Source organism: Protopterus annectens, chromosome 2.part2 (genome assembly GCF_019279795.1).
Source record: "Protopterus annectens isolate FY-2018-M chromosome 2.part2, PAN1.0, whole genome shotgun sequence".
NCBI lineage: Eukaryota > Metazoa > Chordata > Ceratodontiformes > Protopteridae > Protopterus > Protopterus annectens.
The window spans coordinates 640,093,758-640,117,131 of NC_056730.1; the positions used below are offsets into that span (position 1 = coordinate 640,093,758).

Below are 23,374 nucleotides of genomic sequence, written 5' to 3' on the forward strand. Positions count from 1 at the left end.
TATTGTAATTATAGTACTGTCAATTCTCATTTACCAGTGACTCTCAGGAATCACACAGTAAAGACATGTTAAACCACCAAAACATCCTTGCCACCTCGGTACTTCAGATTTGAATCACTGCATTTCTATCATGTATGCATAGTCACTAAAAAACACCAAAGTAAAGGATATTGTTACTGGTCACTAATCATTTCCACTGCTGTTGTAATGATTTCCCATTTACAAATGACATATGCCCATTGTATCAATAAAATAAATAACTGTTTCATATTTCATAATAATTTCTAATAGTTATATTACTTTTTCTTAGTTTTAAAAGTCCATGGCTTCCTAAGTAACTGCCACCTAACTTGAGTAATCCCAAGGTACTATGATGCTGTTAAACTTTCTCAGGTAAGGTCAGGGTCCTTTACATGTTTTGTTTACAAATGAGGCCTATTACATTTACCTTTATGAATTACAGCAACACACAAGCCCATATGGCACCTTATGATTATAAATGGTCTCAGACAAACAATTACCTGCAAGTACCTTAAGCTTTTGCCATAAGTAGGCATGTTTATCAACATGTCTGTACATTTATGTAATCAGCGTAAGTAACCCCCACTGACAGTATCTGCATACATACATAGTGCCATTCTTTGCAGATTATCATTACAAAAATCCAAAACTCAGGACTGTGAATACAGTCATAGTTTGTATATCATGACTGTCATATCTTTCTACAGTACAAAGTCAATGCGGATTATCTACAGTTCAACATGGCTACATATTTAAGCAATAATCCATGACTGTATGTGAGCATATCAAGATGTACCGATGGTTGGTGTGGTTTGATCATAAGGGCAAATCCCGAGTGATTAAGCAAATGCAATCATGGGTAACTCCTGTTATACCCACAACCAGGAGTGATTATTGCTATTATACAATTACAATATTTAAAAAAGAAATTGCTTACTTTTGTAAAATAATGTATTTATATTAGGGCACTTCAGTCGTCTTCTACTTTCTCTTCCCTATACCAATGTACTACATATGCATATGTGATTTATGTTCCCATGCTTGCACAGTACATCAATGTAGTGCAGGAGAAGCAACAGAAAATATAAAATCTCCATTGCTGTTTACCTTTTAACAGGTAAAAAAATAGTTTTTTTATGATGGAGACCACAAAAATATAAGGAAAATCTGGTAGGTTTCTGTATGTTTAGTTTTGCAGAATGTGCCTGATTTTACATTTTGTTCTGTTCTCTCAGCATATGCCAATAGAAAGTCTGACTGCTCAAAAGTACTTCAGCAGCCAGAATTTTATCTATTGGTATATGCTCAATTTACAACAGGCATGCTGGTTGGGCTGTCCACTCAGCATACTTGTTTTTGAATAGTAATGAACTATTACAATATAATCCTAGTTTTACAAACTACCATTAACCATTTTCTCTAAAATATTTAAATTTGTTAGAGTGTGACAGATAATCTGTAAACCTGAATACAACACTATCACAGTTAAGCTCATTTCTGGCTTTCACTGGTAAGTGGTTGCAATTTTGGTTCATAAGTTCATAGGTGTATACTAGGCTAATAACCACAAGGGTCTTTTTAAGCCTAGCAATGCATTCAACATCTCTGACAAGTTCTGGTACCCTTAATAAGTGAAACCAGGGACTTGAGAGGTGAAACATTTACAAGCTGGAGCCTGGGAGATGAACCATTTACAGGCTGCCTATGTCCATTAGAGACATAGGTGCCAAACCAGGGATGAATTTCCAGTTCCCCATCCAATTGTCCAAGTTACACGTGAATAAGTTTAGGGATGAACTCACATGAATGGGGAGCGTGTTCCAGAGAAGGGATAGTCTCTGGGACACATACCTGTCTCTCCAGCAGGTCCTATTTATATCACAGGAAAGGTTTAAGTCTGGAACAAGTAATTCTGGTACTGTTTGGTTTGCAGATATGCAGGAGGTCCATCAGAGTGGGGTCTGACAATGCCTTGTATGCTAGGCACAGATCTCCCCTCAACAGTCTGTATGAGACAGAATACAGGGATAGGGCCTTGAGGTGGTCTACATAGAACATGTTACTTACAACTTGTATTCTTTAAGTGAGGAATCCCTATGGATGTTCCAATTGTTGGATACACCTAGTTAGCTACATACTAAATGGGGCATTGTACTCAATTACAGGTCTGATGAATGCTGAATACAGTGGATCAATAACTTATTTGGACCTAGATATCATAGAAGGATTTCCTCATTACTGTAGGCACATGATGTTAAAAGGCTAGATTACTGTCTATGTGTGTTCACAAGTCCCTGACTACTGGGTCAACTGTTAGAGGTGTGTTGTCAATATGATAGTTTCCAAGGGTAGATGACTTCCCAGAGGACACTGGTATGCAATTCCAGGCATTTAGTTTTAGTCCACGGCTCTGGAACCAGTTGTTTGTCTGTGTTAGCCGTTCCTGGAGAGCATTTGTGTCAGTGGGCGATTCTATGACAGCAATTACTTTGAAACCATCTGCAACTTTAGTCAGCCAGAGGCTGCTGATGGTGGCCTTAACTTCAGAGAAGTAAAAGACAAAAAGAAGCAGTCCCAGAACTGATCCCTGAGGGACTCCACTTGTGACTGGCCTCTTTGTAGAGGTGTTCTCCCAAATTCTAACTTCTTGGGTCTTGTGAGCCATCTGGCTATCCAGCAGGTTACATAATGGTTTGTACCTAACCTCTTAAGTTTGTCAACAATGCTCAAGTGTGAGACTGTGTCAAAAGTCTTAGCCAGGTCAAGTTAGGTAGTATGAACTATTTTGCCATCATCCATTGCTTTGGTGACCTTCTCAAAGATATCCAACAAATTGGGTAGGCATGACCTGCCCTTCATGAAACCAAATTGGGCAGGGTCTGAAGGTTTCTTATGTCAGTACTGATCATTTCCATGATAATTCTTTCCATGGCTTTGCATATGAGACTAGTGAGATTTATGGGTCTGTAGTTTCCAGGGTCTGTAGACGGCCCACCTTTGTGCAGAGGGATGACTGTTGCTGTTCTCCATTCATGAGGCACAAAGCCTGTTTGGAGGCTACAGTTAAACAGCAATTCCATGGGGGCCTGACATATCATGTTTCATGCTATTTAGGAGGCATCCTGGGATACTGTCTGGGCCCACTGATTCAGTGTTGTTGGTCTTAGAGACAGCACTAAGGGCCTGTTCACTAGTGATAGCAGGGGGGGGGCTATATTTGATACTATTTCCTGAGGAAGGGTTGTTGGAGAGAGAGGGGCAAAGTTGAAGGTGAATTTGTTGGCCAGTAGTTGTGCTATATATTTTGGTTCAGTATAGGTGGCTCCATTTACAATGAGCTCTACACAGAATTGTGTATTTTCTTTGAGGTAGCCGACATAGATAAAGAAAGCCTTTTGGTTGTCTTTGGCCTAGGAGGCCACATTTACCTCAGATTTGGTTTTGGTAGACTTTATTTGTGCTCTGAGTTTTTTGTTTAGTTTGATGAGTGTGCTTTTATCCTGCTGTGTGCTGCACCTCCTAATTTTCGCCATGATTTTCTTCCTCCTGTTATACAGCCTATTGATGTTGTGATTTCACCAGGGTGGCTTCTTTTCTAAGTTAGTTCTATACTTCTTCCTGGTGGGTACACTGGCTCTATACAGCTATTAACATGCTTGTAGAGGGATTCTGTGAACAGTTCTGCATAGGCAGCAGTGTTCTCAGGGTTTATGGGGGCTTGAAATTTTGCCAGGTTATCACTTAACAGTAGAAAGTTAGCCTTTGAGTAGTTCCTGAATATTCCAGGGTTACCTGAGGTTACAGGTTTTATTTTTACTTCAAAGGAGACCAGTTTGTTGTCTGACCTTACTAGAGAAAACATTACACTAGATGGTGTGGAGCACTCTCCCATATTAGTGAGGACCAGATTCAGTATGGCTGCTCCCCTTGCTGGTGTGTTGACATTCTGGTCCAGGGAGTTTGTATTTACCAAATCCAGGAATCTCTGTGCCTTTACGTTTGGTGTTGTATATGATTCTCAGTTAATAGTGGTTTAATTAAAGGCACCCATAAATATGGTATTGGGTTGAATGATGAATGTTTCCAGTAAGTTTAAATATATGGTATGGGTTTCCTGGATCATACAGGGGGGGCCTATAGCTTGCAATGAAATGGTACTGGATTTTGCCTATGGTGATTTGAACATGGAGAAGCTCAAGTGCATTCTCCTGTTTGACCAACTTTGAGGTATGTTTACTTCTGATGTAAATCGAGACACTTCCACCTTTTGTCCCTGTCTGTGTAGTAGATGGTCTAAATGTGTGGGAGGCATCATAACCTTGCATTGCCAGTGTGCTTTCTGCAGCTTTAAACCATGTCTCATTAACCACACAGATGTCAGCAGTCTCTAGGGTGAAGAGAACTTCTAGGGAATGGAGTTTTTTGTTTAGACTCCTAGCATTGAACAGTAACTCCTTTAGATTTTCTTGGTTTTGATTTGCTATGTTGGAAGTACTTTCAGTTTGGATTGCATAAAAAAAGGCACTAGGGGGAAGACAATGTTTTAGCTAATATTTGAAAGCCTGTAAAGGAGAGGTACAGACCATCCCTAGCAAAGCAATGTGGTCTACCTCCTTCCTTGCTGATAAATATTGTACCCCCTTAAAATGACACCAGAAATTAAGCCAATTATTAAAATCCATATATCTTTTGTTCATATTGTGGCAACATCCTTGGAAAAGGTCAAATGCTGCTCAATCCTAGGTTCATACCAGCTTAGGACACATATTCTAATAGCTCCATGATGTCTCCCTTCATATAGTCTAGGGAGGTATGTCTCAGGTCATTTACACCCACATGGACTATGACTGAGTCATACTGGTACTTGTGATCCAATGAACTGAGTGCTTGTGTCATGCGGCAGATACTTACACCTGATAAGCAACTAACTGCGACTTTCGCCTTACTCAGCCTGGTGGGAGGGACATCAGTGTGTCTCACGATGGAGTCTCCAATGATTAGAATGTTGGATTGTGTGCTGCTTCCCTTATGGGCTTAGAAGTAGAGGCTCAATGTGATGTGGCTGTATGTGCTGATGAAGGTGTTGTTTTGAAAGCATGCATTCAGGGTTGCTGAAGGTGTTTGTTATGTGTACTTTATCTAAGAGTTCTTTGGGGTTTAGGAAGGTTACATTTAAGTGCCACAACATATATGGGTCTGCTGGTTGGTGATTCCAGTTAGCTGGTAATATTTAATACATTTTTATTTTTTTAACGTATGACCAAAGGCGGGCTTCTTTAGAGTAAGGGAGTCCTTTCTTTCAGATATAAGTGGTTATCTGGCTGACTTGTAGTTTTCTTGTGGGGGGGGAAACAGTAAACAAAAGACAGATGTTTAAAGGTGAGTGAGACTTAAAGTATTGACATTCTTGCAGTGAACAGTAGTCTATTTAATATTTGTTTACCAGGAAGGTCCAACTGAGACAGAGCCTATTTTCAATGGTAGCCTGGGGAAAAATGCTCCAGATGCATGTCTTTGGAATGTGGAAGGAAACCAGGGAGCACCAAGAAGAAAGCCAAGAGGATGCAGGGATGACATGCAGACTCCGCACAGAAGGAACCTCAGCTGTGAATTGAACAAGAGAACCTCTTGCTGTGAGGTGACAACACTAACCATTGCACCAGCACCAGTATACTGCCCATTTATTTCTAAAGGGGCAATAAACTGTGTTGTTTAAAGCCAGACAGGAAGATAAACTGGCAGATTTTTATTACTGGATTGTCTTTGTTTGCATTATGGGAGGAATAAAGGGTTACTACAGAGAGGGTGTGTTTCCACTTGGGAGCAGCAGATTTAGTCAAGTAGTCCTTCTGGCTTGAAACCTGAGAAGACTAGATGTGGCGTAATAGTTCTTTTACTTTCTTAGCATGCAGACAGTAATCTTATCTTTAAGGAAGTGAAAGACCCTACCATAAGCCAATGCATTTCTGCTGAGAGGTGTGAGAAATGGAGCATTTTGTGGGCTCAAAGAGTTCTACTGAAACGCATCTTTTACTTAAGGGTCTCAGCCCTCCATTTAATAGTTTTTGAATTAAACCTACCTACAGAACTGAGAGCTAGAAATATCTTGCTGTGGGCCTAAGCAAAAAAGACAGCATGACTGGAAATCTTACGGGGAATCTGCTTCCCATAATAAATGTAATCATTAACTTTCTTGTACGTGAACAAGTATCATTCACAAGGAATGTTAAAAATATCCCCAGTGATGTACTTATCTGAGGCTTCTTAAATCTCTGTTAATTCAAGCCAAACAATGAACTGACAATGTTAAGAATTAAGTTTTAGAGCACTGGATTACGCAATTATAAAGAACTACAGATGGCGCCAGGTGATATGCTTTTTATATCCTGTCTTCCAGATGTGGATTGTAGAGGATGTTCACCAACTGGGGGATGGTGAAAGACCAGGTCAGATGCAGGCTTCTACATAGCAGGAAGTTCCAATAACTAGTACTACAACACTGACTATGATGAACATCACTCCACTCTTGAAACTCAGACTGATATCATCAGTCAAGGACAGACAGAAGCTGTTTATAAGGATTCTATTCTTATTAGTTATTTTCTCATGGGGTCTTTGAGAATTTTTTGAAACTAGACTAAACATGAAACCAATTTTACTTTTTCTTCATAAGGTATACCCGTTTACTTGCTTTTATAGCAATCTATGAATGCTTTATAAGTACATGGTACCTTAGTCATTTTTATTGGGTCAGCTGCGTCATGTTACCAATGAACATAGGTTAAATCTCTATTTCAGAAAGGCCTTAAGGTTGGAGTTTAAATAAGGGCAGTTACTAGCTTTGAGTTTCTAGGCAGAAATCTATCTTCTACTGGATTAGGTCCCACAAAGAGTAGGTAACAGTCCAGTTTATCAAGATTACTTAAAATTTCCTTTTTTTTAGTTTAAAGAAATAATCTATCAGAGACCACAATAGTTTCATCTTAAAACTTACGGAGGATCAGACCATAATTACCAGAAAATGGTTGCACTATACACTACATTGAACCACTGAACCAAGACATGTCTTCAGAATATCAATAAATGCTATATCCAGAATGTTGAAGGTGGCAGAGAAGGAGAAAGCTCCAGTTATGCCATGACGATTTGCTCTAAATTATAATGTGCCAATCCCTGTCCACAATATGATGTTGCACCATCATCCTTGATCTCCTCACTGGCCTCAGATATACTGTGCCAATCCTCGTCCATGATATGATGCTGCACCATCAACCTCGATCTCTTCACTGGCCTCAGATATACTGTGCCAATCCTTGTCCATGATATGATGCTACACCATCATCCTCGATCTCCTCACTGACCTTAGATATACTGTGCCAATTCTTGTCCATGATTTGATGCTACACCATCATCCTCGATCTCCTCACTGGCCTCAGATATACTGTGCCAAATACCTGTCCATGATATGATGCTGAACCATCATCCTCGATCCCCTCGCTGGCCTCAGATGTACTCTGCCAAACCTTGTCCATGATATGCTGCTACACCAACATCCTCGATCTCCTCACTGGCCTCAGATATACTGTGTCAATACCTGTCCATGATATGATGCTGCACCATCATCCTCGATCTCCTCACTCACCTCACATATAGCTAAGGTTGAGCACAGAGAAGACTACGGCAGGTCCTGTAGACCTGCTGCATGATTAAAGGAGATGGTGGCAGCTGTCAGCAATAGGGAGGAAAATTGATTATAGTATGCCAAAATTCTTTCAGACTGCTTATGATTAGCCTATTACAGCTGAGATCCAGAAGGAGTATTAATTTATCTTTTCACAGTATCTGTGCATCTTATTCAAAACCTATTCTAATAATTTTAGTTTGTATGTGTATGTGTGTATCAGGGTTATATACATACACACAAACACACATGCACATATATTTAAATCTATCTACATATATGTTTATATATATATATATATATATATATATATATATATATATATATATACACACACACACTAAAGAATCTCGAAGTACTGAAATGTCGAATTTCAGTACTTCAAGACTGAATACTCGAAAGTGCAGCTATGCGAAACTGCACTATGTCGAATGCGGAAATGTTGAATCCGCTATCGCTGTGTTGTGTTCGTGATGTGCGGTTTGTGGATTTATCTGGGGTTTCAGGTAAGTGGTGTTTTTGTAAGGGTATTGGCTAGGGATTTTAGTGTGTGTGGGTGTGTGTAGTGGTGCTTTTTTTTGAGTTTGTGTGTTTAGTGTGACCTTGGTGTTAGTATATATAAGTAGGGGTGTGTGGGAGGGGTGCAGGGGGGATTGTCCCCCTGCTTATAGGTATGGTAGGTGTGTATGTGTGTTATGTTGTGTTTGTGTGTCTGTTGTTTTGTTTGTTTTAGTATAGTTAGGTAGGTACATGTGTGTGTGTGTGTGTGTGTGTGTGTGTGTGTGTGTGTGCGTGTGTGTGTGTGGTCGCAACTGTGCTATTCGTGGTTTTCAGTGTTCGACTATTCAGTCTCGAAATACTGAAATTCGACATTTCAGTATTTCGAGATTGTCTAGTGAATATATATATATATATATATATATATATATATATATATATATATATAGATAGATAGATACGGGTCCCTATTGTTTGGTCGAAAACACATTTGGTGGAAACTGAGTTCACTAAGCACACCTCACTGAAAGTTCACTTCACTGAAAACTCATTTGGTCATAATGCATTCCATCGAAAGAGATATATGGTCTTTTCCCCACTGTAGTGCGATCTCGGAGTTAGAATACACAGTAAGGGGGGGGGTGAGGGGCATAGCCCCCCCCACATAGTTTGAGTTCATATTGTTTTCTGGAAAGACTTGTTCATTGCACTTGTCAATCTACATGTCTATGATATAAAACATTTAAAATAGGTGGGAGGCTACACCCCCCCACACCCCCCAATGTGGGGTGCTGTGCCTCCCACCCCCTTACTTTATATTCTCACTCGAGGATCGCACTACAGTGGGGTATAAGCCATATATCACTTTCAATGAAATGAGTTTTGACCAAATGAGTTTTCAGTGAAGTCAGCTTTCAGTGAAGTGTGCTTAGTCAAGTCAGTTTCGACCAAATGTGTTTTCGAACAAACAATAGGGACCCGCACACACACACACACACACACACACACACACACACACACACACACACACACACACACACACACACACACACACACACACACACATATATATATATATATATATATATATATATATATATATATATATATAAAACTTTTATATATAACATTTTCAGGTAGTTGTCAGTTATGAGTTGAACAGTCAGCCATTTGAATGCATGTTCTGACTTACCATTGCTCTTTTTTTTACTAATTTAGCATGTACGTTTTTATGATTCTAATTACTTTATTAACATTTGGTAGCATGATACTAACTCTCTGTTGAATCTAACTTGTTCCTATATATGCAACTTCATAGGGACATAACTGAAAAATCTAGAAATCCACTGGTAATCTGCTAACATCTGAAAGAGGCATTAAGGCATTCTTTTAAGTCACATGGGAAACTGTCATTCACCTATTAAAGGGATGATCATATTACATTTCTCTGCACTATGCTCTCTCTTTTTTAAGTTTTTATTGGATTTTCAATTTGTAAAATAATCACAATATTTACAGTCAGAGATTGTGAACATAATAAATGAAAAAAAATAAACTAAATGTCACACACAAAAGAAAAAAAAACTATTTTTAGGACTGTCCATTAACCATCAAGTCACTCAAGGTATTATATACTGCATTAAATCTAAAATGCAGTTATTTTGCTTGTCAAGCAGATCTCTAAATTTTGTGCATGCAATGTAGCAAGACTTAATCCTGGTTGTTCTTAACTTAATTGTAATGATTTTCAGGTGACAGACTTCAGTTGCAATATTTATAAATTCTTTGAAAGATGGTGTAGATTAGTTTTTCCAATTCTGAGTTATAACATTTCTCGCTACAGATAACACAGACCACAAAATGCAATATTTCATTTTTTAACACATATAGGATAGGAGTGTTAAAAATGATTAATGATTTAAATAAAACAAATTTATCTTCAAAAAAGCCCGTAAAAAGAGATTAATGTTATTCCAATAAGATGTGTTGACATTCTGCTTTAAATTTTTGTTTATATCTCCAACAAACTTGCTTTTGCTTGAACATTATTTCAATTTTATGTGGTATGAAAAAAGATCTATGCAAAATTTTCCAAGTAAAGAGATTCCATCTAAGACATAAAGTTGCATGTTTAGAAGATATAACAATTATTTTTTTATCTTCTTCAATATGAAGTCTATTATTAATTTGGGTAAAGTAGTCCAATAATTGTCATTGCAACATTTTGTTTTTCTCCTCACAACTCTATATAATTTAGATAAGACACCCTATACTAATGTTTTTTTTTCCATTAACAATATTAGATATTCAATTAATTTTGGGATATGATCTCTAATCCTTGGTTTCATTAACTTAATTTCCCCTTCTACATGTTGTCTGTAGGACTGTACAGCTAGCAACATGTCCTTATCTAAATGATATTTGTTCTTAATATAATCAACGAAATGTAACTTTTCGTCTTTCATTAATTGAAACCAACAGAGCAGATTTTTCTCTTTAAATGTGATCATTGTTTCTAACTTTGAGGTGGAAATGTTATTTTGGGTATATGCCATAGGAAATATAATGAAGATCCATGCTTTATATGCAGGGTTTCTATATATAACATTTTTTTAAATTGCTTAATATAGTAGAAATTAAATAGGAGTCACTTGTTTGGTGCCTTTTTCATATAACATAATCCTTTAATAACCAATGTAGACTGTTATTTAGTATGAGATAATTATTAGAATATCTATTATGTTTAGAGTTTATAAAAAGATTTCCTAAAAACTCTTTCCATCTAGCTGTGGAAATGTTATTAATCCAAATACATATTGTTTTTATAAATTATGGCAATGAATATAATTCTAGATCTGGTAGGCCTATCCCTCCTGCTGCCCAGTCTCTCATATGATGGTTTAAAACAATTCTTGGTTTATTGGGATAGCAGAAAAATCTCAAAATTAAAGTGTTAAATTCTTTAATACAACTCTTTGTGGGGGCAATGATAGTGATTGTATAACACATAAGATTGTTGCTAAGATAACAATTTTGATTATAAATAACTTCTATTCCATTGTGAAGAAAATTGTATTCCATTTGTTTATTAGATTCTTCACGTTGTTTATATTGTTAAGTATAATAATGATGTATTATATCTTTAATATTATCTGTAATTATTCCTAAATATTTCATTTTCTTCTCTTTGACAATATATTTAATGAATTTATTTTTGATTATATTCTTATTTGTATTTATAGGTAGGATTGTTGTTTTATTATCATTAAATGTTAAACCAGATTTTCACTGAAATACATCCATTACTAAGAAAACTGCAAATAGAGAATTATCATTGTCATTTAATGTCCATAGAATATCATCAGCAAACAAATGAATTTTAGAGTTTAAATTCTCATTTATGTTAATACCTTTTATATCTATATTTGATCTGAGAAAATTAGCAAATGGAATCATAATTCGGGTAAAAAGTAGAGGTGAAAGAGGATATCCTTGTTTGGTTCCTTTCAAAATTTGTATACAATCAGAAGTAAAAGTACCTATTTTAACATATGCAAAATAATCATTATAAAGAACATTAATGAGCTGTGTGAAGTTACTTGAGAAATTATATTCTTCTAAAACTAGCAAGAGATATTTCCAGTTTACTGAGTCTAAAACACTATTAATAACAAGACTCATTCATTTTATGTTTTTTTTATTTGCATAGTCAATTATTGTGATTCTTCTTTTAATATTATCATAAGTATTTCTGTTTAAGATAAAGCCAGTTTAATCTTAATCAATCATGGTGGATAGAATATACTTTAATCTATTAGCATGAATTGCCATGAACAATTTATAATCTACATTTAAAATTAAAATTGGCCTGTATGAAGAGCATTGAGTAGGATCTTTGTCAGAGAGATAAGGGTATATTTACAGGAAGGAGGAACTTTAGCTAGGTCCGTGACTACAGTAAAAACCTTGTGTAGTATGTCTAGGGTTTCTTTGGGTAACAGCTTATAAAGTTCAGATATAATCCTATTATTACCTGGTGCTTTATTAGCTTTCAGTTTAGAAATTTGAGTTTGAAGTTCAGACATAGAGATTGGTTTGTCAATTAATTTCATTTGGTCATCAGATACTTTAGTTTTAATATTTTTGATAAAATATTTTAATTATTTCTTCTGGATCCATTAATATATTATTTTGATTGATCTTATTATAATACTATCTGAATTTCTTTAGAATATCTTCTATTTCTTTCACTTTTCTTTTCTTCTTATGTGAGTAGACTGCTTTCATGTGATTGGACTTACTGAGTAAATTTTTGTGGCTAAATTGCACATAGATTTTGGATTACTAGAGAAGATAATCGTCTTAAACTTCTCAAGGCTGATTTTAGTTTTATGGTTTAAGATTTTCAAGTATTTGTTTTTTAGCTTATTAATCTCTTCTGTATTATTATTGTATTCCTCTGATTTTCTAATTTTAACTTATCAAGTTTTTATTTATATTTTATGCAATTCTTTGTCCCATTGTTTGTTTTTTTTTTATAACCAAGTAATTATTCTACCAAAAATAATATCTTTTTAGTGCATCCCATAAATAAATTTCAGAAGTACCTTCTTTCATAAAAATTCATTGAATTCTTTTAAACAAGTTATATTTGCTGGTAGTCTTCTGATTGCAACATTATTATTATATTTCAAAAACAGCTCAAATGTAATTGCATTGTGATCTGAAAGCGGGCATGTTACTGTTTTGACTTTGCCTAGTGTATCAGTCAGGCCATTAGAAACTCTGTCAATTCTGGATTGCGAGTTCCATGTCTATGGAAATAATGGGTAAAAAATAATGAATTTGGTTCTGAAAATTCATTTATGTCGCTAAGGTGAAACAATTCAGTAATTTTTAACAATGCCTTTGCAGATGCCTGTTCTCCTTTTACCTATTGTGTTAGTATCACTTGGTGACACTATACAATTAAAGTCTCCTGCTAGAATGATTTTGCCTTTCATGTTTTGAATTGCTTGTTCTAGATTTTGGTTAAGTATTTTAATTCCTCTTTCAGGAATGCAATACATGTCAATAAGAGCTAATATTTGCAGTACAAAGCATACCTTTATTATCTTGATATGTTTCTATAACCTTAGGTATAGGCAGTGAATTTCTCCATAATATAGCAACCCGTTTTTTATATTGTGAACTGGATAATATAGTGAAGTTTTTAGTATTTAGTCTGTCTAGGTCTTCTGTTAATGTATTTACTGTCTAGGTCTTCTGTTAATAAGTGCGTCTCTTGTAAAAAAATAATTTGAGGATTAAACCTCTTCAAATATCTGTTTAAGCCACCCATCTTGCATCCATTATTTAATCCATTGACATTTTTGGAAATGTAGTTAATAAATGACATGTATCCTACTGATCAAGAGTATGCATGTACATTTCGTAGATAATGACACTCTGTTAGTAAAGAACTGATTAATAATCATCATATGAACATTAACATTTAAAGGTTTGATTAGACATGCAATAGTTGCTATTGTGGACACACAAAAAAAAATAAAAAATATAATTATCATTAAACATCAGCTTTTAAAATCCTTCTTACCCCCATGAAGTCTAACACTTCTTGTCTTGAATAGTCTAACATCTAAGTAAACACATCCATCTGATACTTGGAAAAAAAAAAAAACAATCTACTCTGCTACAATCAAATATGATATCATTAACAATAAAATAAAGATGAAATTGTATCCCTTAAAATATTGTTAATATATAACAGTAGAACAATTAGTTCACATCTTAACTTGTTAATTAACATATACATTCTCCGGTTTTATGTGTTTATTAAGGTGTTAAAGACACGCTTACATCTCTTATTATTGTTCCTTATCTATGCATAGTTTTGAAATTCATCAACTAATAGCATAAAATATAACTCCAACAGTAAAAACAGTGGAAAAAGCAGTAAAACCAGAACAAATAAGTTGAAAATAAACTGCCAATAAATGGACTGCCCGAAGATAAAAAAATACTTTAATAATTCTACAATATCCACAGTTAAAAATATCAAATCCTTACTCCAAATATCTGATTTTAACCTACTCATGAAGTCCCAAGAATCACTAAGTAAATGGTCCACCCTCGAATAGATGGGCTTAAGCCATCTATCAATAACAACCGCAAGTGGATACATCTTAGACCTACTCCATGAAACAATAGGACAGAAGGGAGATTCTCCATCTGCTTGTGTATCTTTGGTATCCTAAATATAGTAGCCATAATGGGTTTGTTCACCTTTAAATAGTCATAAATTGACCTGTTGATTCGCACATCCAGTAGATATTCTTCAGTATAAGAATCGACCCTTTAATAGTCTATATTTATTATATTCAAGGATACAGGGGTGTAGGTGTCAGTATCTGATAAGATTCCTAACATAATATTATAATAGTCCAAAGAATCAAACAGGACTATTCCTCCCCCTTTATCTGGTTGCATAATTCTTATTGATCCATCATTAATTGTTGGAGAAGGAAATCTTCTTGTTTACTTAAATTAAATCAAGACCATACAATATTGACCTGTAACTTATAAAGGTCATCCACAATGGCATCCTCGACTGCAGACAATGTGGGGTTTAGGAGGGGGTTAAACGTACTCTTTCTCCTTAATCGACTAACTGTTTCAAATGTAGACAAATGACCATCCTTATTATTAAAATAAATTTCCAGATTTAATTTCTTAAAATACAATTTAGTCTCAACTAGGGTGTCAGTTAAATCCAAAGTCTGGGTAGGAATGTATTTCATCCTTTTACTGAATAAAGAAAAATGTTCTTTACTAATATTATGGTTAGTATAATTGTATATATTAAAAACATTATATGTATACAGATATTTATCAACAACAACCTCATCTGCGGATTTTATCTTGACCCTCTGGGAGTCCACTTATGATACCTGTGACTTTGGTATTGATTGTCATGTCCTGAGTCCATTGGGTACCTGTGCCCCTGACTGTACTCCTTCCTGCCCTGGAAGTAAACATCTGGAGGGTGGTATGAAGCATTTTATCACCAAACCTGTCCTCTCATACAGGATTGGGGGAATTTTTGTTAACTATTGTTCCATGCATCTTCTACATAATCACCAAAATATTTATCCCAATGGTAAAACTGCTTATTCTTATATTGATTCTTATCCCTCCCAATCTTTCTACTTTTTTGCCATGTATTTTAACACATTTCTTATTCAGATAATCAGACTGTTTTTTGCAAAAGTCTTCCCACTGTGCAGAAATTAAATCTTTCCTAATATCCCCATCCAATTTCTCAGTCTCATTCAATAACACACTAATCTTTGTATCATTATACTTAATTAATAATCTCATATAATCAAATCCACATTTATCAAAAAAGATGAAAATTCAGCAATCACATCTTCATCAATATCAAATCCTAAGGGAAACTTGAAAAAACGTATACCCTTAGGAACAATCAAGGCACCTATTTAGGTATGTGTTGTCTACTTGTAAAGATTTAATCTTAAATAATTTTTTTACTAAATAATATGATACATTCCTTTAAGGAATCACAAACATATTTATCGTGTCCTTGATTAGCATAGCTAACACAGTCATTGCTGAACAAATACTCAGTGGCAACAAAATGTTCAATGTTAACATGTTGCTCATTAAGTCTATTATATCCGCCTTTTGTATTTTTTCAATAGATTGTTTTGTCCAAACTGAACATTGCCCCCTCGTACCTTTACTTGCAGCCCTACCAGCTGCATATGTTCTTGTTTTTGGTCTAGACCCCATCCAGTAAAATTCTTCCAAATCTGGACTAACTGCTTCATTAGTAGAATGTGAACAGTTAATCAGTGAAGCCGAATCCTTTTCCGTACTCTCGGCCACACCCACAGTAGCAGTAACATCCAAATAAGGGCTCAACTGGATGTTCAAATCCTTATTTGAAACCTCCTTCCTTTCCTCTGCCAATCTAACCGGAAGTGATGTGTTGGATGGCAAAGATGACCTCTTCGGACATAAAAGACCGTCTGGCTGGCTAAGAAGGTCTATAAGCCATGTAGGTTTGCCTTTAACTATGGAAACCTCTGATTGCATCCTCAAAATCCTGATGGTTCAGAGGAGAAAAAAATAGAAAGAAAATCATCAAGCGAATCCATAACAGGCAGCAAATAGTCTTATAAAAAGGCATTCCATCTAATACGGCAGAAATCCGCAAAAAAGTAACTCCAACAGTAAAAATAGTGGATAAAACAGTAAAACCAGAACAAATGAGATGAAAATAAACTGCCAATAAAAAGGACTGCCTGAAGATAAAAAAACTTTAATAATTCTACAATATCCACAGTTAAAAATATCAAATCCTTACTCCAAACATCTAATTTTCACTTACTCAAGAAGTCCCAAGAATCAATAAGTAAATGGTCCACCCTCAAATAGATGGGCTTAAGCCATCTATCTATAACAACCCCAAAAGGATACATCTTAGACCTACTCCCTGAAACAATAGGACAGAAGGGAGGATTTTTAATCCGCTTGTGTATCCTTGGTATCCCAAATGTAGTAGCCATAATCGGGTTATCCACCTTTAAATAGTCATAAATTGACCTGTCAATTCACTCATCCAATAGATATTTTTCAATATAAGAATCGACCCTTTGATAGGTTATATTTATTTCATTCAGGGATACAGGGGTGTAGGTGTCAGTATCCAATAAAATTCCAAACATAATATTATAATAATCCAAATAATCAGACAGGACTATGCCCCCCTGCCTTTATTTGGTTGCATAATTCTTATTGGTCTGTCACTAATTAATTGCTGTTGAAGGAAATCTTCTTGTTTACTTAAATTAAATCGACACTGTCTAATATTGTTAAGTTTGACCTGTAACTTATAAAGGTCATCCACCCCTGAATCCCTGAATGAAATAAATATAGCCTATCAAAGGGTCAATTCTTATATTGAAGGATACCTATTGGATAGGCGAATCAACAGGTCAATGTATGACTATTTAAAGGTGGATAAACCCATTATGGCTACTATATTTGGGATACCAAAGATACACAAGTGGATTGAGAATCCTCCCTTCCCTCCTATTGTTCCAGGGAGTAGATCTAAGCTTTATCTGTTTGGGGTTTTTATAGACAGATGGCTTAAGCCCACCTATTCGAGTGTGGACTATTTATTTATTGATTCTTTGGACTTCTTGAGTAGGATAAAATCAGATATTTGGATTAAGGATTTGATATTTTTAACTGTGGACATTACAGAATTATTAAAGTATTTTTATCTTTGGGCAGTTCTTTTTATTGGCATTTTTTCAACTTATTTGTTCTTGTAATAGTATAAATATGAAAGACTTCTGCACAACAATTTAAAATGTTTTGTGGTGTGTCCCACCATAAGACCAATGTACTTTCAGACCCTTCTATTCTCTCTTTCTAAGATTTTATTAAAGTAAATGAATAGTTGTTTTACAATGTTTAAACAATATTTCATTATTTGCTTATATTGAGTGGTTTACTACTGTAAATTAAAGCCTCATGTATTATTTCTGTCTAATATACAGTTTATTACTTTGTTTGCTTTTTGTATGAGGCTTTCAAGTGTATTGACAATATATTCATATCATGTATGTAAAGCCTCCATTAAGAAACTCTAAACATTGTATATATATATATATATATATATATATATATATATATATATATATGCAAATATATATATATATATATATATATATATATATATATATATATATATATATATATATGTATATATATTATATACATTCATTTTACAATTCATTGACAACTACTATCAAACTTCAAATGTTTGCTTTCAAATATATTTATTTATAAATGTATTCAAAGGTATTTCATATTATGTGTAACGTTAAAATTGTTTCCCTTCTTCAATGCTAGTTCATATGTCTAATTATAGTTGCAGTGAAATCTGAGCTAATGCATATTTAAAAGGCTCTGCCTTTTACTCAAATTAACCTTCTGAAGCTGCCTGTCAGAGATTCTGAACACAAACAGCTCTATTCTCTTGTTTAGGTGGGAATTTCAACTGAACTCTAGCTGTTTACCAGAGAAAGCTTCATGTGTTCTAAATGAAGTTAAAAAAGCTAAAGCTATGGAGACAGGGGCTTCATATTTAAGTACCACAGAAGCACCTCACATAGGGACAACTCATCAGTCACAATTTTGATATCTTTCATATTGAACCTGAACATTTCATCTCTGTAGAAAGACTGTTTCAAAGCCATTTAAAACTTCAAAATCTCTCCACTGTTAAACAACATCAAAACACACATCCACAGCAAATGCAATCACCCCCTCCCCAATCCAGCACATCATAAATAATTATATCAAATAGAACAGTAACATATTATCTAAAGCTATGCACTAGAAAGATAGCCAGATTTAGTTTTACTATTAATTTTAGTGAAACAACTTTTCTAATGTTACTGTAATTAATGATTACATTGAGTTGCTTCCACACTTAGGAGAAGATGTTTATCTGTCATTTGTTTTAGTATACCATTTAAGTAGCAGTTTTAATTTAATAATGTTAATGTATTTTCCTTTTTATAACAAGGAAGTATGGGATGTCACACATAGTGTGTGTTTCCCTTTAGTAGGTAAGTGCAGTTTACATGAATTAAACAACTTTAAATTCAACTATGTGTTATACTGCCACAATTTTCTGCTTCACATATAAAGTCTGTATTAGTTCCTCAGTAAGCAATTCTGTATGCATCCCTTCAGATCATGTACTAGTATAAATGCTGTAGGCTTAATTTAAGGGAAACTAATAATATTTTGTCATGATTTAATAAAATGATTCTTAATTATCTGTAAATTAGACAAGCATAAGACAGAAAAAAAGGAATTCAATTACCTTACATTTGTAGACTGCTTGTTGATTTTCTGATTCATTTTATGTTATAGTTGAGCATGTTGTCATCTCATTTTTTACTGGTAAAGATATGTAAAGAAGTAAAACTAAGCTTGTTTGCATAAAAAGAAAAAAAAATCCTTGACATCTTATTTCCTTTGTGAATAAAGAAAAGGGAAAAGGAAAGTTCTTTATTTTCCCATTGACTTCTTCTTTTTCTCATTTGTCTTATTTCCATTTGTCTCCATTTGTCTTTTTAAGGTTATAATGGACCAGTCCATATCCTCTATTTGTTTAAAATGTTGTTAGTTAGTAGATATGACAATGCAAGGTCAAGATCTTCAAAGAATTTAACCCCATTAGAAAGGAAAATCTTCAGCCTGGCCGGGAACAGTAACTGTACTTTTATCTGCTTTTTCTTAAGTTCTCTTACAAGGGGAAGGAATTGTTTGCTTTTAGAAATCACTGTTGCTGAACAATTATTATCAACACTAATAATATTTCATTCTAATTTAAGTGGTGACTTAGCCCAGGCAGTTTTGAGTACCAGTTCTTTATCCTGAGATGAAATAAATTTAACCACGATGCACCTTAGGAAAGTACTGGACTTTCATACAGGATTAACCATGAGATCTGTGTACTCTTTCTATACCAAAAGAGAGAGCTTCGGGCAAATCTAAAGTTTTAGGAAGCCAGGTAAACAAGAAATTAACAATATTGTTACCTTCTGTTCAACCAAAAATAAGAATGTTGTTCCTACGAGACCTGTTTTCATCTATTTTGGCTAGTAAAGAGTTGTTATGTTTTAACAGGAATTGAATATTGTTCTCCCCTTCACTTAATTTTCCTTCCATATTATTTAAGGAATTTTAATGCTGGAAATCTGTTTTCTGTATAACTACAGAGCTTCATTAATTTGTTCCATTAGTTTGGAATAATTTTTCTTAAAGTCATCTGTTTTGGTCTCCAATCTATCTATTTTCAAAGACAATTCTTGAATATTATTAATGACGGAAGCTCTTTTTTGAACACAGAGTCTTGAGATGTTGCCTTTGCATAACTCGTGGTGTTGCAGGACACAGTGAATACATTTTCTCTTACAGATTTTGACAGGAAAATAGTTGAATTTTAAGGACATTTTTGATATAATCCTTTAGGATGCCAAAGTTTATCATAATTCACTTAACTGAGTTGTTTAGTATTATTCAGAAATAAAATTTCCTGTCAGAAATATATGTAGCAGCAGAGCAGAAGAAAAGTGCTGCTACCCTCATCTCATCCTAGCCACACACACCCCCAGTTGGATTTATTTTTGAAGAGGAGTAGGGAACTCCCACTCCTTATTACACAGTTTATCAGAGAAAAAAAGGACAATTTGGCAGGTGGACTGTAACAGACAAATGTAATTTTTAAACCAGGATTCTGTGACCACAACTATATTAGGATCATCCTGCATTAGCCAAATGTCTTCATTAATGTCTTGTTATTGTTATTATTATTACCATACAGCATGTCTACTTTAATTATTCTAGAGCAGTAAGAAGGTAAATGAAGTAAAACTGAATTCACATTAACAAGATGGGTATTAACTGATATCTCCTGCTCTAAAATTTACATCAGACATGTCAAAAACATTCAAGTATTTTCCAAACAACATAAGACAAAGCCACTGTACAAATATGGCTGAAAAAAAGCTTTAATTCAAACACAGGGTGCATTTTGCATCATAGGTTCATAGGTTCATACTAGGCTATCTGCCCTAGGGCATTTATAAGCCTAGCCAGAGTGTGTTTGGCTTTCGCCACCCATTTTAAATTAATTTTGCTATGCCCTTTTTCAAGGTTAGTATACTGTGCCTCTGTCTAACAGTGACACAGAAGTGATACCCGGGGTAAACCTATGATCTCCCATCCACTCATCAAGATTCCTCTTGAAGAGAGTCAATGAGGGACTCTGCCTAACCTGGACTGGGATTTTATTCCAGAGTGAAGGGAGCCTCTGGGTTATGAATCTGTCCCTCCAGCATGTCCTATTTATTTCAGTGCTGAGGTTCAAGTCTCTCGAGCGCATAGCTCGATGGGATTTGGATTTTCTGAGGTGCAGCATGTCCATTAATTCCGGGTTGGACATGGCTTTATACGTCAGGCACAGATCGTCACTGAGCAGGAGGTATATGCCACTGAGTAGAGCTGGAGTTTCTTTAACCGGGCAACATATGGCATCTTCGAAAAAACAAGCCAAAAAAACACAAACTGGTAAATCCACAAAACAAAGTTTATATATATGTTAATTTGGATAATATTTATCCTTATTAGGTTATATTAATGTTTTCATATATATATTTATATATTTTTATATATATTTTCGTATTTTTAAGCCTGGATAAATTGGGTGTAGTATAATGTGATTTGCACCTTGTATTCAGCTTGCATAATAGGTACCCGATGTAAAAATCTCGGCTTAGTAGGTTGGTTGTATAAGTAATGTCTTTTTAAGAAAAGTTTTAATTGAATAATTTTTATGGTCATTAATTAATCAGTACACTTTTCAGGTGTCTGAATGTATATATAATTACTGGGTGGTATTTTGAATATGTTGGAATTTGGTCTGAAGAAGCTGGCACATTTTGGTCGGTGAAAGCGCTTACCATTTAATTGTGAATAAAGGAGTCTTGTTTCGGTAGCCTTCTCGCCTTTCTGTTTTGTCGATTTACCAACATATGGCATCTGTTTGAGCCCTTTGATCCTCTTGGTGAGGTACTTTTGGGGTCTTTCAAGTTGCTGCAGGTATCTGGTAAGGTACATCCCAAAAGAGGCATTGTACTCAATTATGGGCCTGATGAGGGATGAGTAAAGTGGCACGATGACCTCCCCTGATCTAGATGTGAATCCCTTCATGATTAGGTGGGCTATATAAAATGTTTTTCTAACCACTTTGGCCAAATGGTTTTCAAATGAGAGATTGCTATCAACTTGGGTCCCCAGGTCCCTAATTACTTCTTCCGTACTTAATGGATTACCACCTATGTGGTAATTTGTGGGCACTTTGTTTTTGCCAAAGGGGATGACTATACACTTTTTGGCGTTTAGCTTGAGGCCATGGCTCTGGCATCAGTTGTCTGTTTCTATGAGGCCCTTTTGTAGGATGCTTGTGTCGGCTGGAGAGTCGATTATGGCACCTAGTTTGCAGTCATCTGCGAACTTGGTCAGCCACAGTCCTTCCATGTTGGCCTGTACCTCTGAGAAATATATACCGAACAAGAGAGGTCCCAGGACTGAGCCTTGTGGGACGCCACTTGTAACTGGTTTGGAGTCTGACATGGCTCCGGCAATTCTAACCATGTGGGTTCTGTCCTTGAGCCAGTTTGCAACCCATCTAGTGACATAGGGGTTTATATTTAAGCTGGTGAGCTTCTCTATAATGCCCGAGTGGGGTATTGTATCAAAGGCTTTTGTGAGGTCCAGGTAGGCTGTGTGGACCACCTTCCCCTCATCAATGGCCTTGGTGACTGTTTCAAAGAAATCGACCAGGTTTAAGAGGCAGGATCTGCCCTTAACAAAGCCGAACTGCGTAGGATCCAGTGTATGTAGGTCCCCAATATCTTTATTTATGAGGTCCATGATGATCCTTTCCATAGCTTTGCAGACCAAGCTAGTCAGGCTTAAGGGGCGATAGTTTCCAGGATCCGTTGAGGCACCACCTTTGTGGAGAGGGACCACTGTTGCTGTACGCCACTCTTTGGGTACATATCCTGTAGTAAGGCTGAGATTGAACAGTAGTTTTATGTTTGGGTTTAGCTCTTCTTGGAGTTCATGTAGGACGCAGCCCGGGACGCCGTCTGGTCCCATTGAAGCTGTGTTTTTTGCTTTGGAGAGGGCGGCTCTTACCTGAGCATCTGCGATGTCAGGGGGCAGCACTCTGCTGGGATAGATATTTGCCCTTTTGGTGGGGGGGGAGTTTGCGCTGAACCTGTCAGCTAGGATGTTGGCAATGTCTGTGGGTTCGGTGTATTTTTTGTCATTTTGGACTAATTCTGAGCATATCTCGGAATTCCCACCAAGGTTCCTAACATAACTGAAGAAAGCCTTGTGATTATCCTTAGTGTCCTGTGCAATTTTTCTCTTGAAGCTGGCCTTAGACGATTTTATGACTGCCCGTAGTTTTTTGCTAATACTGATAAGAGATGCCTTCCCTTTTTGGGATTTTGCTCTATCACGTAGTAGCTTCTTCCTTCTATTGTATAGTTT

The 23,374-nt window shown here is 35.6% G+C and overlaps 1 protein-coding gene across 5 annotated transcripts in view; it reads right to left on the reverse strand.

Annotated features, from left to right (window-relative positions):
- Nucleotides 1-23,374, reverse strand: part of DYSF (dysferlin) — a 3,914,743-nt gene that overhangs the window by 869,712 nt on the left and 3,021,657 nt on the right. The gene's annotated exons all lie outside the window — the stretch shown is intronic.